We start from the raw sequence: 27,080 nt of genomic DNA, 5'->3' as shown, positions 1-27,080 counted from the left end.
TATCTAGTTAGTTGGGTCCCATCATTTGCTCAGCCTGTCTTTCTGTCTGTGTTTGTGTTTTCATCTGTTTTTCACCAACAATACATGTTGGGGGCTGTCTATTGCTTTGGAGTCTGCTCTGGGGCAGTTTAGATTTCCCCTTTCTTTCTTTAGGTTTATTTAGTTCTCCAGCTGTGACGAGGGGTCTAGGACCACCGTAGGAACCCCCCACGGCTACTGTTAGCTGTGGTGAATAGGATCAGGGGTCTGCAATCCGCTAGTTACCAACCTCTCCGGTTTTTTGGACTTAGCTTGTATTTTTGTTTTCTCCTCCTCCGGTGACTCATTCATAACAGAATCACCAGCCATACCGCAGATTCTACGGTACTCAATAGCAGGAGAGAATTGTAGGAGGCAGAAAAAAAAAAAGAGTGTCAGAATTTTTTTTTTTTGTGTATATTTTTTCCTCTATTTCTCTGAGGCCGTAGGGGTAATTTTTTCTTAATGGAGATTAAGCAATTGTCTGATCGTGTGGAGCAGCTCACTGCTGAAGTGCGGGGAATTTAAGCCTATTTCATGGTATGCAAATGCCAGAGTCTTAGTTCCTCCCAGTGTGGAAGAGAAGCCTTGCTTCCCACAGGAATGGATTGATGCTTGTTGCCTGGAGCAGGAGAGAGTGAGGGGATCTGCCTGTAATTGCCAAAAACTACATCTTTCCTGAGCCCTTAGAATGTGGAAGCCCAGGATGCCTGGAAGCAGTGTGGGAGGGCTAGTGGTGATTTGGAACTCACCATAGCTTAAAAAAGCTCTGCCTTGGAAGTGAGAAGGCCTTAGTCACCTCAGTTCCTTCAACTTTGCGCAGTGGTAATATCGTAGCCCATGAGGTTTAACCAAGGTGTCATTATTGCTAATTGAAAACTTTTCCCAATACCCCACCATGAAGACTTGAAATACAATCAGCTTTAGCAATTTTTGTTCGTCTCTCAGGAGACTTAATCCATGGTATGCAAATGAAAGAGTCTTAGCTCCTTCCAGTGTGTAAGAGAAGCTTTGCTTCCCACAGCAAAGGATAGATGTTTGTTGCCTGGAGCAGAAGGAGAGAGTGAGGCGATCTTCCTGTAATTGCCAAAAATTATGTCTTTCCTGAGCCCTTAGAATGTGGAAGCCCAGGAAGCAGCGTGGGAGGGCTAGTGGTGATTTGGAACTCACCATGGCTTAAACAAGCTCTGCCTTGGAAGCGGGAAGGCCTTGGACACAACAGTTGCTTCAACTTTGCGCCGTGGCAACATCGTAGCCCATGAGGTTTAACCGGTGTGATTATTGCTAATTGAAAAATTTTCCCAATACCCCGCCATGATGACTTGAAATAATGAAAGCTTTGGCAATTTTTGTTGATCTCTCAGGAGACTTAATCCATGGTGCGCAAATGACAGAGTCTTAGGCTAGTTTCACACTAGCGTTTATTTCCTGCAGCGCAAGGCGCCTCCCCCCGTGCCGGCTCCTTGCCTGCCCCATCCAGTCATCGCCGCCTACTAGCGCACATGGGCACTTGCGATCTGCGCACCCTATCTTTAGCATAGGGTGCGCTGGCCGTGCGCTAGCAGGATTTTGCCATGCGCTGTGCGCGCCGAAATGCAACATGTTGCGTACGGCGCACACGGGCGCACCTTCAAAAGTGCGCAGGGCACGGCAAAATCCTGCTAGCGCACCCTATGCTAAAGATAGGGGGCGCAGATCGCAAGCGCCCATGTGCGCTAGTAGGCGGCGATGACCGGATGGGGCGGGCAGGGAGCCGGCAGGGGGCGGGACTTAGCGGCGCCGTGCACTGCAAGAAATAAACGCTAGTGTGAAACTAGCTTCAGGTCCTCCCAGTATGGAAGAGAAGCCTTGCTTCCCACAGCAATGGATTGATGTTTGTTGCCTGGAGCAGAAGGAGAGGGTGAGGCGATCTGCCTGTAATTGCCAAAAATTATGTCTTTCCTGAGCCCTTAGAATGTGGAAACCCAGGATGCCTGGAAGCAGCTGGGAGGGCTAGCAGTGATTTGGAACTTACCATGGATTAAACTAGCACTGCCTTGGAAGCGGGATGGCCTTGGTCACTTCAGTTTCCTTAACTTTGCGCAGTGGCAATATCATAGCCCATGAGGCTAACGGAGGCGTGATTATTGCTAATTGAAAACTTTTCCCAATACCCTGCCTGTAATTGCCAAAAATTATGTCTTTCTTGAGCCCCTTAGAATGTGGAAGCCCAGGATCCCTGGAAGTAACGTGGGAGGGCTAGTGGTGATTTGGAACTCTCCATGGCTTAAACAAGTTCTGCCTTGGAAGCGGGAAGCCCTTGGTCACCTCAGTTCCTTCAACTTTGCATGGATACAATATCGTAGTCCATGAAATTTAACTGAGGCATGATTATTGCTAATTTAACGCTTTTCCCACTACCCCACCATGATGACTTGAAATACAGTCAGTTTTGACAATTTTTGTTGGTCTCTCAGGAGACTTAATCTATGGAATGCAAATGACAGAGTCTTAGCTCTTCCCAGTGTGGAAGAGAAGCCTTGCTTCCCACAGCAATGGATAGATGTTTGTTGCCTGGAGCAGAAGAAGAGAGTGAGGCGATCTGCATGTAATTGCCAAAAATTACATCTTAACTGAGCCCTTAGAATGTGGAAGCCCACGATGCCTGAAAGCAGCTTCTGAGGGCTAGTGGGGATTTGGAACTCACCATAGCTTAGACAAGCTCTGCTTTGGAAGCGGGAAGGCCTTGGTCACAACAGTTCTTTCAATTTTGCGCAGTGGTAATATTGTAGCCTGTGAGATTTAACCGAGGTGTGATTATTGCTAATTGAAAACTTTTCCCAATACCCTGCCATGATGATTTGAAATACAGTCAGCTTTGGCAATTTTTGTTGATCTCTCCGGAGACTTAATCCATTATATATAAATGACGTAGTCTTATCTTCTCTCAGTGTGGAAGAGAAGGCTATCTTCCTCCAGTCATGGACTGAGGTTTGTTACCTGGAGCAGGAGAGAGTTAGGCGATTTGCTTGTAATTGCCAAAAATTACGTTTTTAGTGAGCCCTTAGAATGTGGAAGCCCAGGATGCCTGAAAGCAGCGTGGGTGGGCAAGTGGTGATTTCAAACTCACCATGGCTTAACCAAGCATTGCCTTGGAAGCGGGAAGGCCTTGGTCACAACAGCTCCTTCAACTTTGTGCAGTGGCAATGTCGTAGCCCATGAGGTTTAACCGAGGCGTGATTATTGCTAATTGAAAACTTTTCCCAATACCCCGCCATGATGTCTTGAAATACAGTCAGCTTTGGCAATTTTTGTTGGTCTCTCAGGAGACTTAATCCATGGAATGCAAATGATGGAGTCTTAGCTCCTCCCAGCATGGAAGAGAAACCTTGCTTTCCACAGTAATGGATTGATGTTTGTTGCCTGGAGCAGAAGGACAGAGTGAGGCGATCTGCCTGTAATTGCCAAAAATTATGTCTTTCCTGAGCCCTTAGCATATGGAAGCCCAGGATGCCTGGAAGCAGCGTGGGAGGGCTAGTGGTGATTTGAAACTCACCATGGCTTAAACAAGTTGCGCCTTGGAAGTTGGAAGCCCTTGGTCACGTCAGTTGGTTCATTTTTGCGCCGTGGCAATATCGTAGCCCATGAGATTTAACCGAGGCGTGATTATTGCTAATTGGAAACTTATCCAAATACCCTGCCATGATGGCTTGAAATACAGTCAGCTTTGGCAATTTTTGTTGGTCTCTTAGGAGACTTAATCCATGGTATGTAAATGACAGAGTCTTAGCTCCTCCCAGTGTGGAAGAGAAGCCTTGCTTCCCACAGGAATGGATAGATGTTTGTTGCTTGGAGCAGAAGGAGAGAGTGAGGCGATCTGCCTGTAATACACAAAAATTATGTTTTTCCTGAGCCCTTAGCATGTGGAAGCCCAGGATCCCTGGAAGCAGCGTGGGAGGGCAAGTTCTGCCTTGCAAGTGGAAAGCCCTTGGTCACATCAGTTGGTTCATCTTTGCGCAGTAGCAATATCGTAGCCCATGAGGTTTAACCGAGGCGTGATTATTGCTAATTGAAAACTTTTCCCAATACCCCGCCATGATGACTTGAAATACAGTCAGCTTTGGCAATTTTTGTTGGTCTCTCAGGAGACTTAATCCATTGTATGCAAATGACAGAGTCTTAGCTCCTCCCAGTGTGGAAGAGAAGCCTTGCTTCTGACAGCAATGGATTGATGTTTGTTGCCTGGAGCAGAAGAAGTGAGTGAGGCGATCTGCCTGTAATTGCCAAAAATTACATCTTAACTGAGCCCTTAGAATGTGGAAGCCCAGGATGCCTGGAAGCAGTGTGGGAGGGCTAGTGAGGATTTGGAACTCACCATAGCTTAAACAAGCTCTGCTTTGGAAGCAGGAAGGCCTTGGTCGCAGCTGTTCTTTCAACTTTTCACTGTGGCAATATTGTAGCCCATGAGGTTTAACCGAGGGGTGATTATTGATAATTGAAAACTTTTCTTAATACCCTGCCGTGATGGCTTGAAATAGTCAGTTTTGGCAATTTTTCTTGGTCTCTCAGGAGACTTAATCCATGGTATGTAAATGACAGAGTCTTAGCTCCTCCCAGTGTGGAAGAGAAGCCTTGCTTCCCACAGGAATGGATAGATGTTTGTTGCTTGGAGCAGAAGGAGAGAGTGAGGCGATCTGCCTGTAATACACAAAAATTATGTTTTTCCTGAGCCCTTAGCATGTGGAAGCCCAGGATCCCTGGAAGCAGCGTGGGAGGGCAAGTTCTGCCTTGCAAGTGGAAAGCCCTTGGTCACATCAGTTGGTTCATCTTTGCGCAGTAGCAATATCGTAGCCCATGAGGTTTAACCGAGGCGTGATTATTGCTAATTGAAAACTTTTCCCAATACCCCGCCATGATGACTTGAAATACAGTCAGCTTTGGCAATTTTTGTTGGTCTCTCAGGAGACTTAATCCATTGTATGCAAATGACAGAGTCTTAGCTCCTCCCAGTGTGGAAGAGAAGCCTTGCTTCTGACAGCAATGGATTGATGTTTGTTGCCTGGAGCAGAAGAAGTGAGTGAGGCGATCTGCCTGTAATTGCCAAAAATTACATCTTAACTGAGCCCTTAGAATGTGGAAGCCCAGGATGCCTGGAAGCAGTGTGGGAGGGCTAGTGAGGATTTGGAACTCACCATAGCTTAAACAAGCTCTGCTTTGGAAGCAGGAAGGCCTTGGTCGCAGCTGTTCTTTCAACTTTTCGCTGTGGCAATATTGTAGCCCATGAGGTTTAACCGAGGTGTGATTATTGCTAATTGAAAACTTTTCTTAATACCCTGCCGTGATGGCTTGAAATAGTCAGCTTTGGCAATTTTTCTTGGTCTCTCAGGAGACTTAATCCATGGTTTGCAAATGACAGTCTTAGTTCCGGCCAGTGTGGAAAAAAAGGCTTGTTCCTCACAGCGATGGATTGATGTTGGTTGCTTGGAGCAGAAGTAGAGAGTGATGCAATCTGCTTGTAATTGCCAAAAATTACATCTTTCCTGAGCCCTTAGAATGTAGAAACCCAGGATGCCTGGAAGCAGTGTGGGAGGGCTAGTGGTGATTTGGAACTCACCATGGCTTAAACAAGCTCTGCCTTGGAAGTGGGAAGCCCTTGGTCACTTCAGCTCCATCAACTTTGCGCAGTGGCAATATCGTAGCCCGTGAGGTTTAACCGAGGCGTGATTATTGCTAATTAAAAACTTTTCCCAATACACCTGTCATGATGACTTGAAATACAGTCAGCTTTGGCAATTTTTGTTGGTCTCTCAGGATACTTATTCCGTTGTATGCAAATGACAGAGTCTTAGCTCCTCCCAGTGTGGAAGAGAAGCCTTGCTTCTGACAGCAATGGGTTGATGTTTGTTGCCTGGAGCAGAAGAAGAGAGTGAGGCGATCTGCCTGTAATTGCCGAAAATTAAATCTTAACTGAGCTCTTAGAATGTGGAAGCCCAGGATGCCTGGAAGCAGCGTGGGATAGCTAGTGGGGATTTGAAACTCACCATAGCTTAAACAAGCTCAGCCTTGGAAGCGGGAAGGCCTTGGTCACAACAATCCTTTAAACTTTGCGCAGTGGAGATATCGTAGCTCATGAGGTTTAACCGAGGCGTGATTATTGCTAATTGAAAACTTTTCCCAATACCCTGCCATGATGACTTGAAATACAGTCAGCTTTGGCAATTTTTGTTGGTCTCTCAGGAGACTTAATCCATGGTATGCAAATGACAGTCTTAGCTCCTCCCAGTGTGGAAGAGAAGCCTTGCTTCCCACAGCAATGGATTGATGTTTGTTGACTGTAGCAGAAGAAGCAAGTGAGGCGATCTACCTGTAATTGCCAAAAAATTGCATCTTAACTGAGCCCTTAGAATGTGGAAGCCCAGGATGCCTGGAAGCAGTGTGGGAGGGCTAGTGAGGATTTGAAACTCACCATATCTTAAACAAGGTCTGATTTGGAAGCGGGAAGGCCTTGGTCACAACTCTTCCTTCAACTTTGCGCAGTGGCAATATCGTAGCCCATGAGGTTTAACCGAGGCGTGATTATTGCTAATTAAAAACTTTTTCCAATACCCCGCCATGATGGCTTGAAATACAGTCAGCTTTGGCAATTTTTGTTGGTCTCTCAGCAGACTTAATCCATTGTATGCAAATGACAGAGTCTTAGCTCCTCCCTGTGTGGAAGAGAAGCTTTGCTTCTGACAGCAATGGGTTAATGTTTGTTGCCTGGAGCAGAAGAAGAGAGTGAGGCGATCTGCCTGTAATTGCCAAAAATTACATCTTAACTGAGCCCTTAGAATGTGGAAGCCCAGCATGCCTGGAAGCAGTGTGGGAGGGCTAGTGAGGATTTGGAACTCACCATAGCTTAAACAAGCTCTGCTTTGGAAGCGGGAAGGCCTTGGTCACAACAGTTCTTTCAACTTTGCGCTGTGGCAATATCGTAGCCCATGAGGTTTAACCGAGGCGTGATTATTGCTAATTGAAAACTTTTCCCAATACCCCACTATGATGACTTGAACTACTGTCAGATTTGGCAATTTTTGTTGGTCTTTCAGAAGACTTAATCCATGGTATGCAAATGACAGTCTTAGCTTTTCCCAGTGTGGAAGAAAAGCCTTGTTTCTCACAGCAATGGATTGATGTTTGTTTCTTGGAGCATAAGGCGAGAGTGAGGCAATCTGCCTGTAATTGCCAAAACTTACATCTTGCCAAGGCCTTGGTCACAACAGTTCTTTCAATTTTGCGCCGTGGCAATATCGTAGCCCATGAGGTTTAACCGAGGCGTGATTATTGCTAATTGAAAACATTTCCCAATACCCCGCCATGATGACTTGAAATACAGTCAGCTTTGGCAATTTTTGTTGGTCTCTCAGAAGACTTAATCTATGGTATGCAAATGACAGTCTTAGGTCCTCCCAGTGTGGAATAAAAGCCTTGCTTCTCACAGCAATGGATTGATGTTTGTTTCTCGGAGCATAAGGCGAGAGTGAAGCAATCTGCCTGTAATTGCCAAAAATTACATCTCTCCTGAGCCCTCAGAATGTGGAAGCCCAGGATGCCTGGAAGCAGTGTGGGAGGGCTAGTGAGAATTTGTAACTCACCGTAGCTTAAACAAGCTCTGCTTTGGAAGCAGGGAGGCATTGATCACAACAGTTCTTTCAACTTTGCGCAGTGGCAATATCGTAGCCCATGAGGTTTAACCGAGGCGTGATTGTTGTTAATTGAAAACTTTTCCCAATACCCCGCCATGATGACTTGAAATACAGTCAGCTTTGGCAATTTTTGTTGGTCTTTCAGGAGACTTAATCTATGGTATGCATATGACAGGCTTAGGTTCTTGCAGTGTGGCAGAAAAGCCTTGCTTCTCACTGCAATGGATTGATGTTTGTTTCTTGGAGCAGAAGGCGAGAGTGAGGCAATCTGCCTGTAATTGCCAAAAATTACATCTTAACTGAGCCCTTAGAATGTGGAAGCCCAGGATGCCTGGAAGCAGCCTGTAGGGCTAGTGGTGATTTGGAACTCACCATGGCTTAGAAAGTTCTGCCTTGGAAGCGGGAAGCCCTTGGTCACTTCTGTTCTTTCATTTTTGCGCTGTGGCAATATCGTAGCCCATGAGGTTTAACCGAGGTGTGATTATTGCTAATTGAAAACTTTTCCCAATAGCCTGCCATGATGACTTGAAATACAGTCAGCTTTGGCAATTTTTGTTGGTCTTTCAGGAGACTTAATCTATGGTATGCAAATGACAGTCTTAGGTTCTCGCAGTGTGGAAGAAAAGCCTTGCTTCTCACAGCAATGGATTGATGTTTGTTTCTTGGAGCAGAAGGCGAAAGTGAGGCAATCTGCCTGTAATTGCCAAAAATTACATCTTAACTGAGCCCTTAGAATGTGGAAGCCAAGGATGCCTGGAAGCAGCGTGGAGGGCTAGTGGTGATTTGGAACTCACCATGGCTTAAAATGTTCTGCCTTGGAAGCGGGAAGCCCTTGGTCACTTCTGTTCTTTCATCTTTGCGCTGTGGCAATATCGTAGCCCAATGAGGTTTAACTGAGGCATGATTATTGGTAATTGAAAACTTTTCCCTGTACCCTGCCATGATGACTTGAAATACAGTCAGCTTTTGCAATTTTTTTTGGTCTCTCAGGAGACTTAATCCATTGTATGCAAATGACTGTCTTAGCTCCTCCCAGTGTGGAAGAGAAGCCTTGCTTCCCAAAGCAATGGGTTTGTGTTTGTTGCCTGGAGCAGAAGAAGAGAGTGAGGCGATCTACCTGTAATTGCCAAAAATTACATCTTAACTGAGCCCTTAGAATGCCGAAGCCCAGGATGTCTGGAAGCAGCGTGGAGGGCTAGTGGTGATTTGGAACTCACCATGGCTTAAACAAGTTCTGCCTTGGAAGCTGGAAGCCCTTGGTCGCTTCTGTTCCTTCATCTTTGCGCTGTGGCAATATCGTAGCCCATGAGGTTTAACTGAGGCGTGATTATTGGTAATTGTAAACTTTTCCCTGTACCCTGCCATGATGACTGGAAATACAGTCAGCTTTGGCAATTTTTGTTGGTCTCTCAGAAGACTTAATCCATTGTATGCAAATGACTGTCTTAGCTCCTCCCAGTGTGGAAGAGAAGCCTTGCTTCCCAAAGCAATGGGTTGGTGTTTGTTGCCTGGAGCAGAAGAAGAGAGTGAGGCGATCTACCTGTAATTGCCAAAAATTATATCTTATAATAATAATAATAATAATAATAATAATAATAATAATAATAATCTTTATTTATATAGCGCCAACATATTCCGCAGTGCTTTACAGTTGAACAGTTTCAAACACAACAGTCATAAGTAACAACGTTAACAATACAATAATTAAAGCGAAATAAGACGACCCTGCTCGTGGAGCTTACAATCTACAATGAGGTGGGGGGGATACAAAGCACAGGTTTGTATTTACAATGATGTATTTACAATGACGGTCCAGCCATCTTCAGGGGGTGGGGGTTAGATGGAGATAGTGTATGGGCTACACACACACAAACATGACTTTGATTACTGAATGTGATAGGCCGCTCTGAACAAATGTGTTTTGAGCGAGCGCCTAAAACTATGCAAATTGTGGATGGTCCTAATATTTTGGGGTAGAGCATTCCAGAGGATTGGCGCAGCACGGGAGAAGTCTTGGAGTCGGGAGTGGGAGGTACGGATTAGGGCAGAGGTTACTCGAAAGTCATTTGCAGAGCGCAGCGGTCGGTTAGGCCGATAGACAGAAATGAGGGAGGAGATGTAAGGGGGTGCCGCACTGTGGAGAGCTTTGAGGGTGAGAGCAAGTACTTTGAATTGTACCCTGTAATGAATTGGCAGCCAGTGTAACGACTGGCGAAGAGCGGACGCGTCTGAGAAACGATTAGCCAGATGGACAACCCTGGCTGCTGCATTAAGGATAGACTGGAGAGGGGAGAGTCGAGTGAGAGGGAGGCCAATTAATAGAGCATTACAGTAGTCTAGGCGGGAGTGGATCAGGGCGACAGTGAGAGTTTTTGTTGTTTCCATGGTGAGAAAAGGGCGGATTCTAGAGATGTTCTTTAGGTGTAAGCGGCATGAGCGGGCAAGAGATTGTATATGGGAGGTGAAGGAGAGATCGGAGTCGAACATAACACCCAGACAGCGCACCTGCTGTCGGGGTGTTATTATGGTGCCACCCACAGAGAGGGAAATGTCAGATTTAGGGAGGTTAGTAGATGGTGGGAGCAGAAGAAGTTCAGTTTTGGAGAGGTTGAGTTTCAGATAGAGAGAAGACATGATGTTGGAGACTGCAGACAGACAGTCAGTGGCGTTCTGTAGTACAGCGGAGGTAAGGTCAGGGGATGATGTGTACAGTTGTGTGTCATCAGCATAAAGATGGTACTGAAAGCCAAATCTGCTGATGGTCTGTCCAATTGGGGCTGTATAGAGAGAGAAGAGAAGGGGGCCAAGGACTGAGCCCTGAGGTACCCCAACAGTGAGAGGAAGAGGAGATGAAGTGGAGCCAGAAAACAGAACACTGAAGGAGCGGTCGGAAAGATAGGAGGAGAACCAGGAAAGAGCAATGTCCTTAATGCCTAGTGACTGGAGCCTAGAGAGTAGGAGAGGATGGTCAACAGTGTCGAAAGCTGCAGAAAGGTCGAGAAGAATGAGCAGAGAATGGTCACCATAACTGAGCCCTTAGAATGCCGAAGCCCAGGATGCCTGGAAGCAGTGTGGGAGGGCTAGTGAGGATTTGGAACTCACCATAGCTTAAACAAGCTCTGCTTTGGAAGCTGGAAGGCCTTGGTCACAACAGTTCTTTCAACTTTGCGCAGTGGCAATATCGTAGCCCATGAGGTTTAGTTGAGGTGTGATTATTGCTAATTGAAAACTTTTCCTAATACCCCGCCATGATGACTTGAAATACAGTCAGCTTTGGCAATTTTTGTTGGTCTCTCAGGAGACTTAATCTATGGTATGCAAATGACAGTCTTAGGTCCTCCCTGTGTGGAAGAAAAGCCTTGCTTCTCACAGCAATGGATTGATGTTTGTTTCTTGGAGCAGAAGGCGAGAGTGAGGCAATCTGCCTGTAAATGCCAAAAATTACATCTTAACTGAGCCCTTAGAATGTGGAAGCCCAGGATGCCTGGAAGCAGCGAGGAGGGCTAGTGGTGATTTGGAACTCACCATGGCTTAAAAAGTTCTGCCTTGGAAGCGGGAAGCCCTTGGTCACTTCTGTTCTTTCATCTTTGCACTGTGGCAATATCGTAGCCCATGAGGTTTAACCGAGGCGTGATTATTGCTAATTGAAAACTTTTCCCAATACCCCGCCATGATGACTTGAAATACAGTCAGCTTTGGCAATTTTTGTTGGTCTCTCAGGAGACTTAATCTATGGTATGCAAATGACAGTCTTAGGTCCTCCCAGTGTGGAATAAAAGCCTTGCTTCTAACAGCAATTAATTGATGTTTGTTTCTTGGAGCATAAGGCGAGAGTGAAGCAATCTGCCTGTAATTGCCAAAAATTACATCTTTCCTGAGCCCTCAGAATGTGGAAGCCCAGGATGCTGGAAGCAGTGTGGGAGGGCTAGTGAGGATTTGGAACTCACCATAGCTTAAACAAGCTCTGCTTTGGAAGCGGGAAGGCCTTGGTCACAATAGTTCTTTCAACTTTGCGCAGTGGCAATATCGTAGCCCATGAGGTTTAACCGAGGCGTGATTATTGCTAATTGAATACTTTTTCCAATACCCTGACATGTTGACTTGAAATACAGTCAGTTATGGCAATTTTTGTGGGTCTTTCAGGAGATTTAATCCATGGTATGGAAATGTAAGTCTTAGCTTCTCCCAGTGTGGAATGAAAGCCTTGCTTCGCACAGCAATGGATTGATGTTTGTTTCTTGGAGCAGAAGGCGAAAGTGAAGCAATCTGCCTGTAATTGCCAAAAATTACATCTTAACTGAACCCTTAGAATGTGGATGCCTGGAAGCAGCGAGGAGGGTTAGTGGTGATTTGGAACTCACCATGGCTTAAAATGTTCTGCCTTGGAAGCGGGAAGCCCTTTTTCACTTCTGTTCTTTCATCTTTGCGCTGTGGCAATATCGTTGCCCATGAGATTTAACCAAGGCGTGATTATTGCTAATTGAAAACTTTTCCCAATACCCCACCATGATGACTTGAAATACAGTCAGCTTTGGCAATTTTTGTTGGTCTTTCAGGAGACTTAATCTATGGTATGCAAATGACAGTCTTAGGTTCTCTCAGTGTGGAAGAAAAGCCTTGCTTCTCACAGCAATGGATTGATGTTTGTTTCTTGGAGCAGAAGGCGAAAGTGAGGCAATCTGCCTGTAATTGCCAAAAATTACTTCTTAACTGAGCCCTTAGAATGTGGAAGCCAAGGATGCCTGGAAGCAGCGTGGAGGGCTAGTGGTGATTTGGAACTCACCATGGCTTAAAATGTTCTGCCTTGGAAGCGGTTAGACCTTGGTCACTTCTGTTCTTTCATCTTTGCGCTGTGGCAATATCGTTGCCCATGAGGTTTAACCAAGGCGTGATTATTGCTAATTGAAAACTTTTCCCAATACCCCGCCATAATGACTTGGAATACAGTCAGCTTTGGCAATTTTTGTTGGTCTCTCAGGAGACTTAATCCATGGTATGCAAATGACAGTCTTAGCTCCTGCCAGCGTGGAAGAAAAGCCTTGCTTCTCACAGCAGTGGATTGATGTTTGTTTCCTGGAGCAGAAGGAGAGAGTGAGGCAATCTGCCTGTAATTGCCAAAAATTGTTTTTCCTGAGCCCTTAGCATGAGGAAGCCCAGGATGCCTGGAAGCAGCGTGGGAGGGCTAGTGGTGATTTGGAACTCAACATGGCTTAAACAAGTTCTGCCTTGGAAGTGGGAAGCCCTTGATCACCACAGTTGGTTCATCTTTGCGCAGTGGCATTATCGTAGCCCAATGAGGTTTAACTGAGGCGTGATTATTGGTAATTGAAAACTTTTCCCAATACCCCGCCATGATGACTTGAAATACAGTCAGCTTTTGCAATTTTTTTTGGTCTCTCTGGAAACTTAATCCATTGTATGCAAATGACTGTCATAGCTCCTCCCAGTGTGGAAGAGAAGCCTTGCTTCCCAAAGCAATGGGTTGGTGTTTGTTGCCTGGAGCAGAAGAAGAGAGTGAGGCGATCGACCTGTAATTGCCAAAAATTACATCTTAACTGAGCCCTTAGAATGCCGAAGCCCAGGATGTCTGGAAGCAGCGTGGAGGGCTAGTGGTGATTTGGAACTCACCATGGCTTAAACAAGTTCTGCCTTGGAAGGAGGAAGCTTTTGGTCACTTCTGTTCTTTCATCTTTGTGCTGTGGCAATATTGTTGCCCATGAGGTTTATCCAAGGCATGATTATTGCTAATTGAAAACTTTTCCCAATACCCCGCCATAATGACTTGGAATACAGTCAGCTTTGGCAATTTTTGTTGGTCTCTCAGGAGACTTAATTCATGTAATGCATATGACAGTCTTAGCTTCTCCCAGTGTGGAAGAAAAGCCTTGCTTCTCACAGCAATGGATTGATGTTTGTTTCTTGGAGCAGAAGGCGAGAGAGAGGCAATCTGCCTGTAATTGCCAAAAATTACATCTTAACTGAACCCTTAGAATGTGTAAGCCAAGGATGCCTGGAAGCAGCGTGGAGGGCTAGTGGTGATTTGTAACTCACCATGGCTTAAAATCTTCTGCCCTGGAAGCTGGAAGCCCTTGGTCACTTCTGTTCTTTCATCTTTGCGCTGTGGCAATATTGTTGCCCATGAGGTTTATCCAAGGCGTGATTATTGCTAATTGAAAACTTTTCCCAATACCCCGCCATAATGACTTGGAATACAGTCAGCTTTGGCAATTTTTGTTGGTCTCTCAGGAGACTTAATTCATGGAATGCAAATGACAGTCTTAGCTTCTCCCAGTGTGGAAGAAAAGCCTTGCTTCTCACAGCAGTGGATTGATGTTTGTTTCTTGGAGCAGAAGGCGAGAGTGAGGCAATCTGCCTGTAATTGCCAAAAATTACATCTTTCCTGAGCACTCAGAATGTGGAAGCCCAGGATGCCTGGAAGCAGTGTGGGAGGGCTAGTGAGAATTTGTAACTCACCGTAGCTTAAACAAGCTCTGATTTGGAAGCGGGAAGGCATTGGTCACAACAGTTCTTTCAACTTTGTGCAGTGACAATATCGTAGCCCATGAGGTTTAACCGAGGCGTGATTATTGCTAATTGAAAACTTTTCCCAATACCCCGCCATGATGACTTGAAATACAGTCAGCTTTGGCAATTTTTGTTGGTCTCTCAGGAGACTTAATCCATTGTATGCAAATAACAGAGTCTTAGCTCCTCCCAGCGTGGAAGAAAAGCCTTGCTTCTCACAGCAATGGATTGATGTTTGTTGCCTGGAGCAGAAGGAGAGAGTGAGGCAATCTCCCTGTAATTGCCAAAAATTTCATCTTAACTGAGCCCTTAGAATGTGGAAGCTCAGAATGCCTGGAAGCAGTGTGGGAGGGCTAGTGAGAATTTGTAACTCACCATAGCTTAAACAAGCTTTGCTTTGGAAGCAGGAAGGCATTGGTCACAACAGTTCTTTCAACTTTGCGCATTGGCAATATCGTAGCCTATGAGGTTTAACCGAGGCGTGATTATTGCTAATTGAAAACTTTTCCAAATACCCCGCCATGATGACTTGAAATACAGTCAGCTTTGGCAATTTTTGTTGGTTTCTCAGGAGACTTAATCTATGGTATGTAAATGCAGTCTGAAGGCACATTTACATTTAGCGATGCACCAGTGATTCAACCAGCGATCCGACTCGGTCAGGATCGCTGGTGCATCGCTAAATGATCGCTAGTGAGCTTTCATACAGAAAGATCTCACAGCGATGCAGCAGCGACGCAGCGGACGATACTTACCTTTCACACACAGCGATCCTGGCGTTCTCCCGCCCGCCTCCACGCATCGCTGGACGTCACAGCAGGAAGCCCAGCAGGAAGCGCCCGACGAGAAATGGAGCCGGACATTCTCGCGCGATCAGCGATGAGCAGCGGGGGAGCCGGTCGGAGGTAAGTATCACACATAGCGATATCGCTAGCAATATCGCTATAACGTCACAAAACCAGTGACGTTTTAGCGATATTGCTTAGTGTAAAACCCCCTTTAGGTCCTCCCAGTGTGGAAGAAAAGCCTTGCTTCTCACAGCAATGGATTGATGTTTGTTTCTTGGAGCAGAAGGCGAGAGTGAGGCAATCTGCCTGTAATTGCCAAAAATTACATCTTAACTGAGCCCTTAGAATGTGGAAGCCCAGGATGCCTGGAAGCAGCGTGGAGGGCTAGTGGTGATTTGGAACTCACCATGGCTTAAAAAGTTCTGCCTTGGAAGCGGGAAGCCCTTGGTCACTTCTGTTCTTTCATCTTTGCACTGTGGCAATATCGTAGCCCATGAGGTTTAACCGAGGCGTGATTATTGCTAATTGAAAACTTTTCCCAATACCCCGCCATGATGACTTGAAATACAGTCAGCTTTGGCAATTTTTGTTGGTCTCTCAGGAAACTTAATCTATGGTATGCAAATAACAGAGTCTTAGCTCCTCCCAGCGTGGAAGAATAGCCTTGCTTCTCACAGCAATGGATTGATGTTTGTTTCTTGGAGCATAAGGCGAGAGTGAGGCAATCTGCCTGTAATTGCCAAAAATTACATCTTTCCTGAGCCCTCAGAATGTGGAAGCCCAGGATGCCTGGAAGCACTGTGGGAGGGCTAGTGAGGATTTGGAACTCACCATAGCTTAAACAAGCTCTGCTTTTGAAGCGGGAAGGCCTTGGTCACAACAGTTCTTTCAACTGTGCGCAGTGGCAATATCGTAGCCCATGAGGTTTAACCGAGGCGTGATTATTGCTTATTGAATACTTTTTCCAATACCATGACATGTTGACTTGAAATACAGTCAGCTTTTGCAATTTTTTTTTGTCTCTCAGGAAACTTAATCCATTGTATGCAAATGACTGTCATAGCTCCTCCCAGTGTGGAAGAGAAGCCTTGCTTCCCAAAGCAATGGGTTGGTGTTTGTTGCCTGGAGCAGAAGAAAAGAGTGAGGCGATCGACCTGTAATTGTCAAAAATTACATCTTAACTGAGCCCTTAGAATGCCGAAGCCCAGGATGTCTGGAAGCAGCGTGGAGGGCTAGTGGTGATTTGGAACTCACCATGGCTTAAACAAGTTCTGCCTTGGAAGGAGGAAGCCCTTGGTCACTTCTGTTCTTTCTTCTTTGTGCTGTGGCAATATTGTTGCCCATGAGGTTTATCCAAGGCATGATTATTGCTAATTGAAAACTTTTCCCAATACCCCGCCATAATGACTTGGAATACAGTCAGCTTTGGCAATTTTTTTTGGTCTCTCAGGAGACTTAATCTATGGTATGTAAATGACAGTCTAAAGGCACATTTACATTTAGCGATGCACCAGCGATTCAACCAGCGATCCGACTCGGTCAGGATCGCTGGTGTATCGCTAAATGATCGCTAGTGAGCTTTCATACAGAAAAATCTCACAGCGATGCAGCAGCGACGCAGCGGACGATACTTACCTTTCACACACAGCGATCCTGGCGTTCTCCCGCCCGCCTCCACGCATCGCTGGACGTCACAGCAGGAAGCACAGCAGGAAGCGCCCGACGAGAAATGGAGCCGGACATTCTCGGGCGATCAGCGATGAGCAGCGGGGGAGCCGGTCGGAGGTAAGTATCACACATAGCGATATCGCTAGCAATATCGCTATAACGTCACAAAACCAGTGACGTTTTAGCGATATTGCTAGCGATATTGCTTAGTGTAAAACCCCCTTTAGGTCCTCCCAGTGTGGAAGAAAAGCCTTGCTTCTCACAGCAATGGATTGATGTTTGTTTCTTGGAGCAGAAGGCGATAGTGAGGCAATCTGCCTGTAATTGCCAAAAATTACATCTTAACTGAACCCTTAGAATGTGTAAGCCAAGGACGCCTGGAAGCAGCGTGGAGGGCTAGTGGTGACTTGTTACTCACCATGGCTTAAAATGTTCTGCCCTGGAAGCGGGAAGCCCTTGGTCACTTCTGTTCTTTCATCTTTGCGCTGTGGCAATATTGTTGCCCATGAGGTTTATCCAAGGCGTGATAATTGCTAATTGAAAACTTTTCCCAATACCCTGCCATAATGACTTGGAATACAGTCAGCTTTGGCAATTTTTGTTGGTCTCTCAGGAGACTTAATTCATGGAATGCAAATGACAGTCTTAGCTTCTCCCAGTGTGGAAGAAAAGCCTTGCTTCTCACAGCAATGGATTGATGTTTGTTTCTTGGAGCAGAAGGCGAGAGTGAGGCAATCTGCCTGTAATTGCCAAAAATTACATCTTTCCTGAGCCCTCAGAATGTGGAAGCCCAGGATGCCTGGAAGCATTGTGGGAGGGCTAGTGAGAATTTGTAACTCACCGTAGCTTAAACAAGCTCTGCTTTGGAAGCAGGAAGGCATTGGTCACAACAGTTCTTTCAACTTTGCGTAGTGGCAATATCATAGCCCATGAGGTTTAACCGAGGTGTGATTATTGCTAATTGAAAACTTTTCACAATACCCCGCCATGATGACTTGAAATACAGTCAGCTTTGGCAATTTTTGTTGATCTCTCAAGAGACTTAATCTATGGTATGCAAATGACAGTCTTAGGTCCTCCCAGTGTGGAAGAAAAGCCTTGCTTCTCACAGCAATGGATTGATGTTTGTTTCTTGGAGCAGAAGGAGAGAGTGAGGCAATCTGCCTGTAATGGCCAAAAATTTCATCTTAACTGAGTCCTTAGAATGTGTAAGCTCAGGATGCTTGGAAGCAGTGTGGAAGGGCTAGTGAGAATTTGTAACTCACCGTAGCTTAAACAAGCTCTGATTTGGAAGCAGGAAGGCATTGGTCACAACAGTTCTTTCAACTTTGTGCAGTGACAATATCGTAGCCCATGAGGTTTAACCGAGGCGTGATTATTGCTAATTGAAAACTTTTTCCAATACCCATGCATGCTACATACATACTACATGCTACATACATACTACATATATACTACATGCATGCTACATACATACTGCATGCTACATACATACTACATATATACTACATGCATGCTACATACATACTACATATATACTACATGCATGCTACATATATGTAGTATGTATGTAGCATGCATGTAGTATATATGTAGTATGTATGTGGTATGTATGTAGCATGTAGTATGTATGTAGCATGCATGTAGTGTATATGTAGTATGTATGTAGCATGCAGTATGTATGTAGCATGCATGTAGTATATATGTAGTATGTATGTAGCATGTAGTATGTATGTAGCATGCATGTAGTATGTATGTAGTATGTAGCATGTAGTATGTATGTAGTATGTATGTAGTATATATGTAGTATGTATGTAGCATGTAGTATGTATGTAGCATGCATGTAGTATGTATGTAGTATGTATGTAGCATGCAGTATGTATGTAGCATGTATGTAGTATGTATGTAGCATGTAGTATGTATGTAGCATGCATGTAGTATGTATGTAGTATTTTTTTTTTTTTTTTAACATTTAACACATTAGCCGGATGATGGGACTACTACTGTCCCATCATTGGCTAATGTGTCAATCACTGTCATGGTAGCAGGCATCGCCAGATGGGACTTGTAGTCCCATCGGACGATGCCTGCACAGACCCCCGAAGCCTGCACAGACCACCGGCAGGCCGGCACAGCCCCCCGGAGCCTGCACAGCCCCCCGGCAGGCCGGCACAGCCCCCCGGCAGGCCGGCACAGACCCCCACAGGGTGCACAGACCACCGGCAGGCCGGCACAGCCCCCCGGCAGGCCGGTACAGACCCCGGGCAGTCCACACAGCCCCCCCGGCAGGCCGGCACAGCCCCCCGGCAGGCCGGCAGAGACCCCCGGAAGGCCCGAAATGACGGCGCATCATGATGCGCACACACCGCACATCATGATGACGTCAGTCTGTCAATCAACTTTGAACTTCCGATTCCGATGCCGAATTCCGATATTGAAAAAATATCGGAAGTCGGTATCGGAATTCCGATACAGCAAGTATCGGCCGATACCCGATACTTGCGGTATCGGAATGCTCAACACTATCCAAGGCGTGATTATTGCTAATTGAAAACTTTTCCCAATACCCCGCCAAGATGACTTGAAATACAGTCAGCTTTGGCAATTTTTGTTGGTCTCTCAGGAGACTTAATCCATGGTATGCAAATGACAGTCTTAGCTCCTGCCAGCGTGGAAGAAAAGACTTGCTTCTCACAGCAGTGGATTGATGTTTGTTTCCTGGAGCAGAAGGAGAGAGTGAGGCAATCTGCCTGTAATTGCCAAAAATTGTTTTTCTTGATCCCTTAGCATGTGGAAGCCCAGCATGTCTGGAAGCAGCGTGGAGGGCTAGTGGTGATTTGGAACTCACCATGGCTTAAACAAGTTCTGCCTTGGAAGCGGGAAGCCCTTGATCACTTCTGTTCCTTCATCTTTGCGCTGTGGCAATATTGTAGCGCATGAGGTTTAACCGAGGCTTATCATTGCTAATTGAAAACTTTTCCCAATACCCCGCCATGATGACGTGAAATACAGTCAGCTTTGGCAATTTTTGTTGGTCTCTCAGGAGACTTAATTCATGGTATGCAAATGACAGTCTTAGCTTCTCCCAGTGTGGAAGAAAAGCCTTGCTTCTCACAGCAATGGATTGATGTTTGTTTCTTGGAGCAGAAGGCGAGAGTGAGGCAATCTGCCTGTAATTGTCAAAAATTACATCTTTCCTGAGCCCTCAGAATGTGGAAGCCCAGGATGCCTGGAAGCAGTGTGGGAGGGCCAGTGAGAATTTGTAACTCACCGTAGCTTAAACAAGCTCTGCTTTGGAAGCAGGAAGGCATTGATCACAACAGTTCTTTCAACTTTGCGCAGTGGCAATATCCTAGCCCATGAGGTTTAACCGAGGCATGATTATTGCTAATTGAAAACTTTTCCCAATACCCCGCCATGATGACTTGAAATACAGTCAGCTTTGGCAATTTTTGTTGGTCTCTCAGGAGACTTAATCCATTGTATGCAAATAACAGAGTCTTGGCTCCTCCCAACGTGGAAGAAAAGCCTAGCTTCTCACAGCAATGGATTGATGTTTGTTGCCTGAAGCAGAAGGAGAGAGTGAGGCAATCTGCCTGTAATTGCCTAAAATTTCATCTTAACTGAGCCCTTAGAATGTGGAAGCTCAGGATGCTTGGAAGCAATGTGGGAGGGCTAGTGAGAATTTGTAACTCACCGTAGCTTAAACAAGCTCTGCTTTGGAAGAGGGAAGGCATTGGACACAACAGTTCTTTCAACTTTGTGCAGTGACAATATCGTAGCCCATGAGGTTTAACCGAGGCGTGATTATTGTTAATTGAAAACTTTTCGCATTACCCCGCCATGATGACTTGAAATATAGTTAGCTTTGGCAATTTTTGTTGGTCTCTCAGGAGAATTAATCTGTGGTATGCAAATGACAGTCTTAGGTCCTCCCAGTGTGGAAGAAAAGCCTTGCTTCTCACAGCAGTGGATTGATGTTTGTTTCTTGGAGCAGAAGGCGAGAGTGAGGCTATCTGCCAGTAATTGCTAAAAATTTCATCTTTCCTGATCCCGCAGAATGTGGAAGCCCAGGATGCCTGGAAGCAGCGTGGAGGGCTAGTGGTGATTTGGAACTCACCATGGCTTAAACAAGTTCTGCCTTGGAAGCAGGAAGGCCTTGGTCACTTCTTTTCCTTAATCTTTGCGCTGTGGCAATATCGTAGCCCATGGGGTTTAACCGAGGCATGATTATTGCTGATTGAAAACTTTTCCCAATACCCCGCCATGATGACTTGAAATACAGTCAGCTTTGGCAATTTTTGTTGGTCTCTCAGGAGACTTAATCCATTGTTTGCAAATAACAGAGTCTTAGCTCCTCCCAGCATGGAAGAAAAGCTTTGCTTCTCACAGCAATGGATTGATGTTTGTTTCCTGGAGCAGAAGGAGAGAGTGAGGCAATCTGCCTGTAATTGCCAAAAATTACATCTTAACTGAGCCCTTAGAATGTGGAAGCCCAGGATGCCTGGAAGCAGCGTGGAGGGCTATTGGTGATTTGGAACTCACCTTGGCTTAAAAAGTTCTGCCTTGGAAGCTGGAAGCCCTTGGTCACTTCTGTTCTTTCATCTTTGCGCTGTGGCAATATCGTAGCCCATGAGGTTTAACCGAGGCGTGATTATTGCTAATTGAAAACTTTTCCCAATAGCCCGCCATGATGACTTGAAATACAGTCAGCTTTGGCAATTTTTCTTGGTCTCTCAGGAGACTTAATCCATGGTATGCAAATGACAGTATTAGCTCCTCCCAGTGTGAAAGAAAAGCCTTGCTTCTCGCAGCAATGGATTGATGTTTGTTTCTTGGAGCAGAAGGCGAGAGTGAGGCAATCTGCCAGTAATTGCTAAAAATTTCATCTTTCCTGATCCCGCAGAATGTGGAAGCCCAGGATGCCTGGAAGCAGCGTGGAGGGCTAGTGGTGATTTGGAACTCACCATGGCTTAAACAAGTTCTGCCTTGGAAGCAGGAAGCCCTTGGTCACTTCTTTTCCTTAATCTTTGCGCTGAGGCAATATCGTAGCCCATGAGGTTTAACCGAGGCATGATTATTGCTGATTGAAAACTTTTCCCAATACCCCGCCATGATGACTTGAAATACAGTCAGCTTTGGCAATTTTTGTTGGTTTCTCAGGAGACTTATTCTATGGTATGCAAATGACAGTCTTAGGTCCTCGCAGTGTGGAAGAAAAGCCTTGCTTCTCACAGCAATGGATTGATGTTTGTTTCTTGGAGCTGAAGGCGAGAGTGAGGCAATCTGCCTGTAATTGCCAAAAATTACATTTTAACTGAATCCTTAGAATGTGGAAGCCAAGGATGCCTGGAAGCAGCGTGGAGGGCTAGTGGTTATTTGGAACTCACCATGGCTTAAAATGTTCTGCCTTGGAAGCGGGAAGCCCTTGGTCACTTCTGTTCTTTCATCTTTGCGCTGTGGCAATATCGTTGCCCATGAGGTTTAACCAAGGCGTGATTATTGCTAATTGAAAACTTTTCCCAATACCCCGCCATAATGACTTGGAATACAGTCAGCTTTGGCAATTTTTGTTGGTCTCTCAGGAGACTTAATCCATGGTATGCAAATGACAGTCTTAGCTCCTGCCAGCATGGAAGAAAAGCCTTGCTTCTCACAGCAGTGGATTGATGTTTGTTTCCTGGAGCAGAAGGAGAGAGTGAGGCAATCTGCCTGTAATTGCCAAAAATTGTTTTTCCTGAGCCCTTAGCATGAGGAAGCCCAGGATGCCTGGAAGCAGCGTGGGAGGGCTAGAGGTGATTTGGAACTCAACATGGCTTAAACAAGTTCTGCCTTGGAAGTGGGAAGGCCTTGGTCACAACAGTTCTTTCAACTTTGCGCAGTGGCAATATCGGAGCCCATGAGGTTTAACCAAGACGTGATTATTGCTAATTGAAAACTTTTCCCAATACCCCGCCATGATGACTTGAAATACAGTCAGCTTTGGCAATTTTTGTTGGTCTCTCAGGAGACTTAATCCATGGTATGCAAATGACAGTCTTAGCTTCTCCCAGTGTGGAAGAAAAGCCTTGCTTCTCACAGCAATGGATTGATGTTTGTTTCTTTGAGCAGATGGCGAGAGTGAGGCAATCTGCCTGTAATTGCCAAAAATGACATCTTTCCTGAGCCCTCAGAATGTGGAAGCCCAGGAAGACTGGAAGCAGTGTGGGAGGGCTAGTGAGAATTTGTAACTCACCGTAGCTTAAACAAGCTCTGCTTTGAAAGCAGGAAGGCATTGGTCACAACAGTTCTTTCAACTTTGCGCATTGGCAATATCGTAGTCCAGGAGGTTTAACCGAGGTGTGATTATTGCTAATTGAAAATGTTTCCCAATACCCCGCCATGATGACTTGAAATACAGTCAGCTTTGACATTTTTAGTTGGTCTCTCAGGAGACTTAATCCATTGTATGCAAATAACAGAGTCGTAGCTCCACCCAGCGTGTAAGAAAAGCCTAACTTCTCACAGCAATGGATTGATGTTTGTTGCCTGGAGCAGAAGGAAAGAGTGAGGCAATCTGCCTGTAATTGCCAAAAATTTCATCTTAACTGAGCCCTTAGAATGTGGAAGCTCAGGATGCCTGGAAGCAGTGTGGGAGGGCTAGTGAGAATTTGTAACTCACCATAGCTTAAACAAGCTCTGCTTTGAAAGCAGGAAGGCATTGGTCACAACAGTTCTTTCAACTTTGCGCATTGGCAATATCGTAGTCCAGGAGGTTTAACCGAGGTGTGATTATTGCTAATTGAAAATGTTTCCCAATACCCCGCCATGATGACTTGAAATACAGTCAGCTTTGACATTTTTAGTTGGTCTCTCAGGAGACTTAATCCATTGTATGCAAATAACAGAGTCGTAGCTCCACCCAGCGTGTAAGAAAAGCCTAACTTCTCACAGCAATGGATTGATGTTTGTTGCCTGGAGCAGAAGGAGAGAGTGAGGCAATCTGCCTGTAATTGCCAAAAATTACATCTTAACTGAGCCCTTAGAATGTGGAAGCCCAGGATGCCTGGAAGCAGCTTGGAGGGCTAGTGGTGATTTGGAACTCACCATAGCTTAAAATGTTCTGCCTTGGAAGCGGGAAGCCCTTGGTCACTTCTGTTCTTTCATCTTTGCGCTGTGGCAATATCGTTGCCCATGAGGTTTAAACAAGGCGTGATTATTGCTAATTGAAAACTTTTCCCAATACCCCGCCATAATGACTTGGAATACAGTCAGCTTTGGCAATTTTTGTTGGTCTCTCAGGAGACTTAATCCATGGTATGCAAATGACAGTCTTAGCTCCTGCCAGCATGGAAGAAAAGCCTTGCTTCTCACAGCTATGGATTGATGTTTGTTTCTTGGAGCAGAAGGCGAGAGTGAGGCAATCTGCCTGTAATTGCCAAAAATTACATCTTTCCTGAGCCCTCAGAATGTGGAAGCCCAGGATGCCTGGAAGCAGTGTGGGAGGGCTAGTGAGGATTTGGAACTCACCATAGCTTAAACAAGCTCTGCTTTTGAAGCGGGAAGGCCTTGGTCACAACAGATCTTTCAACTTTGCGCAGTGGCAATATCGTAGCCCATGAGGTTTAACCGAGGCGTGATTATTGCTAATTGAATACTTTTTCCAATACCCTGCCATGTTGGTTTGAAATACAGTCAGCTTTGGCAAATTTTGTTGGTCTCTCAGGAGATTTAATCCATGGTATGGAAATGAAAGTCTTAGCTTCTCCCAGTGTGGAATGAAAGCCTTGCTTCTCACAGCAATGGATTGATGTTTGTTTCTTGGAGCAGAAGGCGAAAGTGAGGCAATCTGCCTGTAATTGCCAAAAATTACTTCTTAACTGAGCCCTTAGAATGTGGAAGCCAAGGATGCCTGGAAGCAGCGTGAAGGGCTAGTGGTGATTTGGAACTCACCATGGCTTAAAATGTTCTGCCTTTGAAGCGGGAAGCCCTTGGTCACTTCTGTTCTTTCATCTTTGCGCTGTGGCAATATCGTTGCCCATGAGGTTTAACCAAGGTGTGATTATTGCTAATTGAAAATTTTCCCAATACCCCGCCATAATGACTTGGAATACAGTCAGCTTTGGCAATTTTTGTTGGTCTCTCAGGAGACTTAATCCATGGTATGCAAATAACAGAGTCTTAGCTCCTGCCAGCGTGGAAGAAAAGCTTTGCTTCTCACAGCAGTGGATTGATGTTTGTTTCCTGCAGCAGAAGGAGAGAGTGAGGCAATCTGCCTGTAATTGCCAAAAATTGTTTTTCCTGAGCCCTTAGCATGAGGAAGCCCAGGATGCCTGGAAGCAGCGTGGGAGGGCTAGTGGTGATTTGGAACTCAACATGGCTTAAACAAGTTCTGCCTTGGAAGTGGGAAGCCCTTGATCACCACAGTTGGTTCATCTTTGCGCAGTGGCATTATCGTAGCCCAATGAGGTTTAACTGAGGCGTGATTATTGGTAATTGAAAACTTTTCCCAATACCCCGCCATGATGACTTGAAATACAGTCAGCTTTTGCAATTTTTTTTGGTCTCTCAGGAGACTTAATCCATTGTATGCAAATGACTGTCTTAGCTCCTCCCAGTGTGGAAGAGAAGCCTTGCTTCTCACAGCAATGGATTGATGTTTGTTGCCTGGACCAGAAGGAAAGAGTGAGGTAATTGCCAAAAATTTCATCTTAACTGAGCCCTTAGAATGTGGAAGCTCAGAATGCCTGGAAGCAGTGTGGGAGGGCTAGTAAGAATTTGTAACTCACCATAGCTTAAACAAGCTCTGCTTTGGAAGCAGGAAGGCATTGGTCACAACAGTTCTTTCAACTTTGCGCAGTGGTAATATCGTAGCCTATGAGGTTTAACCGAGGCGTGATTATTGCTAATTGAAAACTTTTCCCAATACCCCGCCATGATGACTTGAAATACAGTCAGCTTTGGCAATTTTTGTTGGTCTCTCAGGAGACTTAATCTATGGTATGTAAATGACAGTCTTAGGTCCTCCCAGTGTGGAAGAAAAGCCTTGCTTCTCACAGCAATGGATTGATGTTTGTTTCTTGGAGCAGAAGGCGAGTGTGAGGCAATCTGCCTGTAATTGCCAAAAATTACATCTTTCCTGAGCCCTCAGAATGTGGAAGCCCAGGATGCCTGGAAGCAGTGTGGGTGGGCTAGTGAGAATTTGTAACTCACCGTAGCTTAAACAAGCTCTGCTTTGGAAGCAGGAAGGCATTGGTCACAACAGTTCTTTCAACTTTACGCAGTGGCAATATCGTAGCCCATGAGGTTTAACCGAGGCGTGATTATTACTAATTGAAAACTTTTCCCAATACCCCGCCATGATGACTTGAAATACAGTCAGCTTTGGCAATTTTTGTTGGTCTCTCAGGAGACTTAATCTATGGTATGCAAATAACAGAGTCTTAGCTTTTCCCAGCGTGGAAGAATAGCCTTGCTTCTCACAGCAATGTATTGATGTTTGTTGCCTGGAGCAGAAGTAGAGAGTGAGGCAATCTGCCTGTAATTGCCAAAAATTTCATCTTAACTGAGCCCTTAGAATGTGGAAGCTCAGAATGCCTGGAAGCAGTGTGGGAGGGCTAGTGAGAATTTGTAACTCACCATAGCTTAAACAAGCTCTGCTTTGGAAGCAGGAAGGCATTGGTCACAACAGTTCTTTCAACTTTGCGCAGTGGCAATATCGTAGCCTATGAGGTTTAACCGAGGAGTGATTATTGCTAATTGAAAACTTTTCCCAATACCCCGCCATGATGACTTGAAATACAGTCAGCTTTGGCAATTTTTGTTGGTCTCTCAGGAGACTTAATCTATGGTACGCAAATGACAGTCTTAGGTCCTCCCAGTGTGAAAGAAAAGCCTTGCTTCTCACAGCAATGGATTGATGTTTGTTTTTTGGAGCAGAAGGAGAGAGTGAGGCAATCTGCCTGTAATGGCCAAAAATTTCATCTTAACTGAGCCTTTAGAATGTGGAAGCTCAGAATGCCTGGAAGCAGTGTGGGAGGGCTAGTGAGAATTTGTAACTCACCATAGCTTAAACAAGCTCTGCTTTGGAAGCAGGAAGGCATTGGTCACAACAGTTCTTTCAACTTTGCGCAGTGGCAATATCGTAGCCTATGAGGTTTAACCGAGGCGTGATTATTGCTAATTGAAAACTTTTCCCAATACCCCGCCATGATGACTTGAAATACAGTCAGCTTTGGCAATTTTTGTTGGTCTCTCAGGAGACTTAATCCATTGTATGCAAATAACAGAGTCTTAGCTCCTCCCAGTGTGGAAGAAAAGCCTTGCTTCTCACAGCAATGGATTGATGTTTGTTTCTTGGAGCAGAAGGAGAGAGTGAGGCAATCTGCCTGTAATGGCCAAAAATTTCATCTTAACTGAGCCCTTAGAATGTGGAAGC

General features: G+C 45.4%; 52 non-coding genes and 3 pseudogenes across 52 annotated transcripts; all 55 read left to right on the top strand.

Annotated features, from left to right (window-relative positions):
• Nucleotides 1-829: 829 nt before the first annotated feature.
• Nucleotides 830-970, top strand: LOC141062711 (U4 spliceosomal RNA). Its single transcript, XR_012224452.1, has one exon. It is a non-coding gene; the product is annotated as a U4 spliceosomal RNA (small nuclear RNA).
• Nucleotides 971-1,247: 277 nt separating this feature from the next.
• On the top strand, nt 1,248-1,386 carry LOC141062701 (U4 spliceosomal RNA). The gene has a single exon (XR_012224443.1). It is a non-coding gene; the product is annotated as a U4 spliceosomal RNA (small nuclear RNA).
• A 705-nt stretch (nt 1,387-2,091) lies between these two features.
• Nucleotides 2,092-2,217, top strand: LOC141062751 (U4 spliceosomal RNA; annotated as a pseudogene).
• Nucleotides 2,218-2,337: 120 nt separating this feature from the next.
• On the top strand, nt 2,338-2,478 carry LOC141062769 (U4 spliceosomal RNA). The gene has a single exon (XR_012224499.1). It is a non-coding gene; the product is annotated as a U4 spliceosomal RNA (small nuclear RNA).
• Nucleotides 2,479-2,763: 285 nt separating this feature from the next.
• On the top strand, nt 2,764-2,904 carry LOC141062463 (U4 spliceosomal RNA). The gene has a single exon (XR_012224227.1). It is a non-coding gene; the product is annotated as a U4 spliceosomal RNA (small nuclear RNA).
• Nucleotides 2,905-3,186: 282 nt separating this feature from the next.
• LOC141061164 (U4 spliceosomal RNA) lies at nt 3,187-3,327 on the top strand. The gene has a single exon (XR_012223052.1). It is a non-coding gene; the product is annotated as a U4 spliceosomal RNA (small nuclear RNA).
• A 285-nt stretch (nt 3,328-3,612) lies between these two features.
• Nucleotides 3,613-3,753, top strand: LOC141062443 (U4 spliceosomal RNA). Its single transcript, XR_012224210.1, has one exon. It is a non-coding gene; the product is annotated as a U4 spliceosomal RNA (small nuclear RNA).
• A 252-nt stretch (nt 3,754-4,005) lies between these two features.
• Nucleotides 4,006-4,146, top strand: LOC141063011 (U4 spliceosomal RNA). Its single transcript, XR_012224702.1, has one exon. It is a non-coding gene; the product is annotated as a U4 spliceosomal RNA (small nuclear RNA).
• A 285-nt stretch (nt 4,147-4,431) lies between these two features.
• LOC141062725 (U4 spliceosomal RNA) lies at nt 4,432-4,570 on the top strand. The gene has a single exon (XR_012224465.1). It is a non-coding gene; the product is annotated as a U4 spliceosomal RNA (small nuclear RNA).
• A 252-nt stretch (nt 4,571-4,822) lies between these two features.
• LOC141063010 (U4 spliceosomal RNA) lies at nt 4,823-4,963 on the top strand. The gene has a single exon (XR_012224701.1). It is a non-coding gene; the product is annotated as a U4 spliceosomal RNA (small nuclear RNA).
• Nucleotides 4,964-5,248: 285 nt separating this feature from the next.
• On the top strand, nt 5,249-5,387 carry LOC141062396 (U4 spliceosomal RNA). Its single transcript, XR_012224167.1, has one exon. It is a non-coding gene; the product is annotated as a U4 spliceosomal RNA (small nuclear RNA).
• A 283-nt stretch (nt 5,388-5,670) lies between these two features.
• Nucleotides 5,671-5,812, top strand: LOC141062215 (U4 spliceosomal RNA). Its single transcript, XR_012224004.1, has one exon. It is a non-coding gene; the product is annotated as a U4 spliceosomal RNA (small nuclear RNA).
• Nucleotides 5,813-6,097: 285 nt separating this feature from the next.
• On the top strand, nt 6,098-6,238 carry LOC141061568 (U4 spliceosomal RNA). The gene has a single exon (XR_012223417.1). It is a non-coding gene; the product is annotated as a U4 spliceosomal RNA (small nuclear RNA).
• Nucleotides 6,239-6,522: 284 nt separating this feature from the next.
• LOC141061735 (U4 spliceosomal RNA) lies at nt 6,523-6,663 on the top strand. The gene has a single exon (XR_012223568.1). It is a non-coding gene; the product is annotated as a U4 spliceosomal RNA (small nuclear RNA).
• Nucleotides 6,664-6,948: 285 nt separating this feature from the next.
• On the top strand, nt 6,949-7,089 carry LOC141062099 (U4 spliceosomal RNA). Its single transcript, XR_012223898.1, has one exon. It is a non-coding gene; the product is annotated as a U4 spliceosomal RNA (small nuclear RNA).
• Nucleotides 7,090-7,266: 177 nt separating this feature from the next.
• LOC141061830 (U4 spliceosomal RNA) lies at nt 7,267-7,407 on the top strand. The gene has a single exon (XR_012223655.1). It is a non-coding gene; the product is annotated as a U4 spliceosomal RNA (small nuclear RNA).
• Nucleotides 7,408-7,690: 283 nt separating this feature from the next.
• On the top strand, nt 7,691-7,831 carry LOC141061565 (U4 spliceosomal RNA). Its single transcript, XR_012223415.1, has one exon. It is a non-coding gene; the product is annotated as a U4 spliceosomal RNA (small nuclear RNA).
• A 281-nt stretch (nt 7,832-8,112) lies between these two features.
• On the top strand, nt 8,113-8,253 carry LOC141061651 (U4 spliceosomal RNA). The gene has a single exon (XR_012223492.1). It is a non-coding gene; the product is annotated as a U4 spliceosomal RNA (small nuclear RNA).
• Nucleotides 8,254-8,534: 281 nt separating this feature from the next.
• LOC141062688 (U4 spliceosomal RNA) lies at nt 8,535-8,676 on the top strand. The gene has a single exon (XR_012224431.1). It is a non-coding gene; the product is annotated as a U4 spliceosomal RNA (small nuclear RNA).
• Nucleotides 8,677-8,958: 282 nt separating this feature from the next.
• Nucleotides 8,959-9,099, top strand: LOC141062489 (U4 spliceosomal RNA). The gene has a single exon (XR_012224251.1). It is a non-coding gene; the product is annotated as a U4 spliceosomal RNA (small nuclear RNA).
• A 1,744-nt stretch (nt 9,100-10,843) lies between these two features.
• LOC141061959 (U4 spliceosomal RNA) lies at nt 10,844-10,984 on the top strand. The gene has a single exon (XR_012223772.1). It is a non-coding gene; the product is annotated as a U4 spliceosomal RNA (small nuclear RNA).
• A 281-nt stretch (nt 10,985-11,265) lies between these two features.
• LOC141063113 (U4 spliceosomal RNA) lies at nt 11,266-11,406 on the top strand. Its single transcript, XR_012224795.1, has one exon. It is a non-coding gene; the product is annotated as a U4 spliceosomal RNA (small nuclear RNA).
• Nucleotides 11,407-11,688: 282 nt separating this feature from the next.
• Nucleotides 11,689-11,829, top strand: LOC141062444 (U4 spliceosomal RNA). Its single transcript, XR_012224211.1, has one exon. It is a non-coding gene; the product is annotated as a U4 spliceosomal RNA (small nuclear RNA).
• Nucleotides 11,830-12,101: 272 nt separating this feature from the next.
• Nucleotides 12,102-12,242, top strand: LOC141062267 (U4 spliceosomal RNA). The gene has a single exon (XR_012224051.1). It is a non-coding gene; the product is annotated as a U4 spliceosomal RNA (small nuclear RNA).
• Nucleotides 12,243-12,523: 281 nt separating this feature from the next.
• Nucleotides 12,524-12,664, top strand: LOC141061444 (U4 spliceosomal RNA). The gene has a single exon (XR_012223305.1). It is a non-coding gene; the product is annotated as a U4 spliceosomal RNA (small nuclear RNA).
• Nucleotides 12,665-12,945: 281 nt separating this feature from the next.
• On the top strand, nt 12,946-13,087 carry LOC141062642 (U4 spliceosomal RNA). The gene has a single exon (XR_012224389.1). It is a non-coding gene; the product is annotated as a U4 spliceosomal RNA (small nuclear RNA).
• A 282-nt stretch (nt 13,088-13,369) lies between these two features.
• On the top strand, nt 13,370-13,510 carry LOC141061822 (U4 spliceosomal RNA). Its single transcript, XR_012223647.1, has one exon. It is a non-coding gene; the product is annotated as a U4 spliceosomal RNA (small nuclear RNA).
• A 281-nt stretch (nt 13,511-13,791) lies between these two features.
• On the top strand, nt 13,792-13,932 carry LOC141061939 (U4 spliceosomal RNA). The gene has a single exon (XR_012223753.1). It is a non-coding gene; the product is annotated as a U4 spliceosomal RNA (small nuclear RNA).
• A 283-nt stretch (nt 13,933-14,215) lies between these two features.
• LOC141060877 (U4 spliceosomal RNA) lies at nt 14,216-14,356 on the top strand. Its single transcript, XR_012222791.1, has one exon. It is a non-coding gene; the product is annotated as a U4 spliceosomal RNA (small nuclear RNA).
• Nucleotides 14,357-14,641: 285 nt separating this feature from the next.
• LOC141061081 (U4 spliceosomal RNA) lies at nt 14,642-14,782 on the top strand. Its single transcript, XR_012222976.1, has one exon. It is a non-coding gene; the product is annotated as a U4 spliceosomal RNA (small nuclear RNA).
• A 677-nt stretch (nt 14,783-15,459) lies between these two features.
• On the top strand, nt 15,460-15,600 carry LOC141061457 (U4 spliceosomal RNA). Its single transcript, XR_012223316.1, has one exon. It is a non-coding gene; the product is annotated as a U4 spliceosomal RNA (small nuclear RNA).
• A 285-nt stretch (nt 15,601-15,885) lies between these two features.
• Nucleotides 15,886-16,026, top strand: LOC141062720 (U4 spliceosomal RNA). Its single transcript, XR_012224460.1, has one exon. It is a non-coding gene; the product is annotated as a U4 spliceosomal RNA (small nuclear RNA).
• A 282-nt stretch (nt 16,027-16,308) lies between these two features.
• On the top strand, nt 16,309-16,449 carry LOC141062389 (U4 spliceosomal RNA). The gene has a single exon (XR_012224161.1). It is a non-coding gene; the product is annotated as a U4 spliceosomal RNA (small nuclear RNA).
• Nucleotides 16,450-17,139: 690 nt separating this feature from the next.
• LOC141062302 (U4 spliceosomal RNA) lies at nt 17,140-17,280 on the top strand. Its single transcript, XR_012224082.1, has one exon. It is a non-coding gene; the product is annotated as a U4 spliceosomal RNA (small nuclear RNA).
• Nucleotides 17,281-17,563: 283 nt separating this feature from the next.
• On the top strand, nt 17,564-17,704 carry LOC141061140 (U4 spliceosomal RNA). Its single transcript, XR_012223030.1, has one exon. It is a non-coding gene; the product is annotated as a U4 spliceosomal RNA (small nuclear RNA).
• A 283-nt stretch (nt 17,705-17,987) lies between these two features.
• Nucleotides 17,988-18,117, top strand: LOC141062747 (U4 spliceosomal RNA; annotated as a pseudogene).
• Nucleotides 18,118-19,158: 1,041 nt separating this feature from the next.
• On the top strand, nt 19,159-19,290 carry LOC141062770 (U4 spliceosomal RNA; annotated as a pseudogene).
• Nucleotides 19,291-19,570: 280 nt separating this feature from the next.
• LOC141062575 (U4 spliceosomal RNA) lies at nt 19,571-19,710 on the top strand. Its single transcript, XR_012224329.1, has one exon. It is a non-coding gene; the product is annotated as a U4 spliceosomal RNA (small nuclear RNA).
• Nucleotides 19,711-19,993: 283 nt separating this feature from the next.
• LOC141063063 (U4 spliceosomal RNA) lies at nt 19,994-20,134 on the top strand. Its single transcript, XR_012224749.1, has one exon. It is a non-coding gene; the product is annotated as a U4 spliceosomal RNA (small nuclear RNA).
• Nucleotides 20,135-20,419: 285 nt separating this feature from the next.
• LOC141062047 (U4 spliceosomal RNA) lies at nt 20,420-20,560 on the top strand. The gene has a single exon (XR_012223851.1). It is a non-coding gene; the product is annotated as a U4 spliceosomal RNA (small nuclear RNA).
• A 282-nt stretch (nt 20,561-20,842) lies between these two features.
• On the top strand, nt 20,843-20,983 carry LOC141061159 (U4 spliceosomal RNA). The gene has a single exon (XR_012223047.1). It is a non-coding gene; the product is annotated as a U4 spliceosomal RNA (small nuclear RNA).
• Nucleotides 20,984-21,266: 283 nt separating this feature from the next.
• LOC141060984 (U4 spliceosomal RNA) lies at nt 21,267-21,407 on the top strand. The gene has a single exon (XR_012222888.1). It is a non-coding gene; the product is annotated as a U4 spliceosomal RNA (small nuclear RNA).
• A 282-nt stretch (nt 21,408-21,689) lies between these two features.
• LOC141060883 (U4 spliceosomal RNA) lies at nt 21,690-21,830 on the top strand. The gene has a single exon (XR_012222796.1). It is a non-coding gene; the product is annotated as a U4 spliceosomal RNA (small nuclear RNA).
• A 281-nt stretch (nt 21,831-22,111) lies between these two features.
• LOC141061443 (U4 spliceosomal RNA) lies at nt 22,112-22,252 on the top strand. The gene has a single exon (XR_012223304.1). It is a non-coding gene; the product is annotated as a U4 spliceosomal RNA (small nuclear RNA).
• Nucleotides 22,253-22,533: 281 nt separating this feature from the next.
• Nucleotides 22,534-22,674, top strand: LOC141062043 (U4 spliceosomal RNA). The gene has a single exon (XR_012223847.1). It is a non-coding gene; the product is annotated as a U4 spliceosomal RNA (small nuclear RNA).
• A 283-nt stretch (nt 22,675-22,957) lies between these two features.
• LOC141062714 (U4 spliceosomal RNA) lies at nt 22,958-23,098 on the top strand. Its single transcript, XR_012224455.1, has one exon. It is a non-coding gene; the product is annotated as a U4 spliceosomal RNA (small nuclear RNA).
• A 285-nt stretch (nt 23,099-23,383) lies between these two features.
• LOC141062713 (U4 spliceosomal RNA) lies at nt 23,384-23,524 on the top strand. The gene has a single exon (XR_012224454.1). It is a non-coding gene; the product is annotated as a U4 spliceosomal RNA (small nuclear RNA).
• Nucleotides 23,525-23,807: 283 nt separating this feature from the next.
• LOC141062230 (U4 spliceosomal RNA) lies at nt 23,808-23,948 on the top strand. The gene has a single exon (XR_012224017.1). It is a non-coding gene; the product is annotated as a U4 spliceosomal RNA (small nuclear RNA).
• Nucleotides 23,949-24,231: 283 nt separating this feature from the next.
• Nucleotides 24,232-24,372, top strand: LOC141062106 (U4 spliceosomal RNA). The gene has a single exon (XR_012223905.1). It is a non-coding gene; the product is annotated as a U4 spliceosomal RNA (small nuclear RNA).
• Nucleotides 24,373-24,653: 281 nt separating this feature from the next.
• LOC141062282 (U4 spliceosomal RNA) lies at nt 24,654-24,793 on the top strand. Its single transcript, XR_012224065.1, has one exon. It is a non-coding gene; the product is annotated as a U4 spliceosomal RNA (small nuclear RNA).
• A 283-nt stretch (nt 24,794-25,076) lies between these two features.
• Nucleotides 25,077-25,218, top strand: LOC141062523 (U4 spliceosomal RNA). Its single transcript, XR_012224282.1, has one exon. It is a non-coding gene; the product is annotated as a U4 spliceosomal RNA (small nuclear RNA).
• Nucleotides 25,219-25,490: 272 nt separating this feature from the next.
• On the top strand, nt 25,491-25,631 carry LOC141062446 (U4 spliceosomal RNA). The gene has a single exon (XR_012224213.1). It is a non-coding gene; the product is annotated as a U4 spliceosomal RNA (small nuclear RNA).
• A 283-nt stretch (nt 25,632-25,914) lies between these two features.
• LOC141061307 (U4 spliceosomal RNA) lies at nt 25,915-26,055 on the top strand. Its single transcript, XR_012223180.1, has one exon. It is a non-coding gene; the product is annotated as a U4 spliceosomal RNA (small nuclear RNA).
• Nucleotides 26,056-26,340: 285 nt separating this feature from the next.
• Nucleotides 26,341-26,481, top strand: LOC141061150 (U4 spliceosomal RNA). The gene has a single exon (XR_012223039.1). It is a non-coding gene; the product is annotated as a U4 spliceosomal RNA (small nuclear RNA).
• Nucleotides 26,482-26,764: 283 nt separating this feature from the next.
• On the top strand, nt 26,765-26,905 carry LOC141061378 (U4 spliceosomal RNA). Its single transcript, XR_012223245.1, has one exon. It is a non-coding gene; the product is annotated as a U4 spliceosomal RNA (small nuclear RNA).
• Nucleotides 26,906-27,080: the final 175 nt, after the last annotated feature.

Source organism: Dendrobates tinctorius, unplaced genomic scaffold, assembly GCF_039654945.1.
Source record: "Dendrobates tinctorius isolate UK_male_01 unplaced genomic scaffold, ASM3965494v1 ptg000245l, whole genome shotgun sequence".
Taxonomy (NCBI): Eukaryota; Metazoa; Chordata; class Amphibia; order Anura; family Dendrobatidae; genus Dendrobates; species Dendrobates tinctorius.
This window is presented reverse-complemented; position numbering and strand designations above follow the sequence as displayed.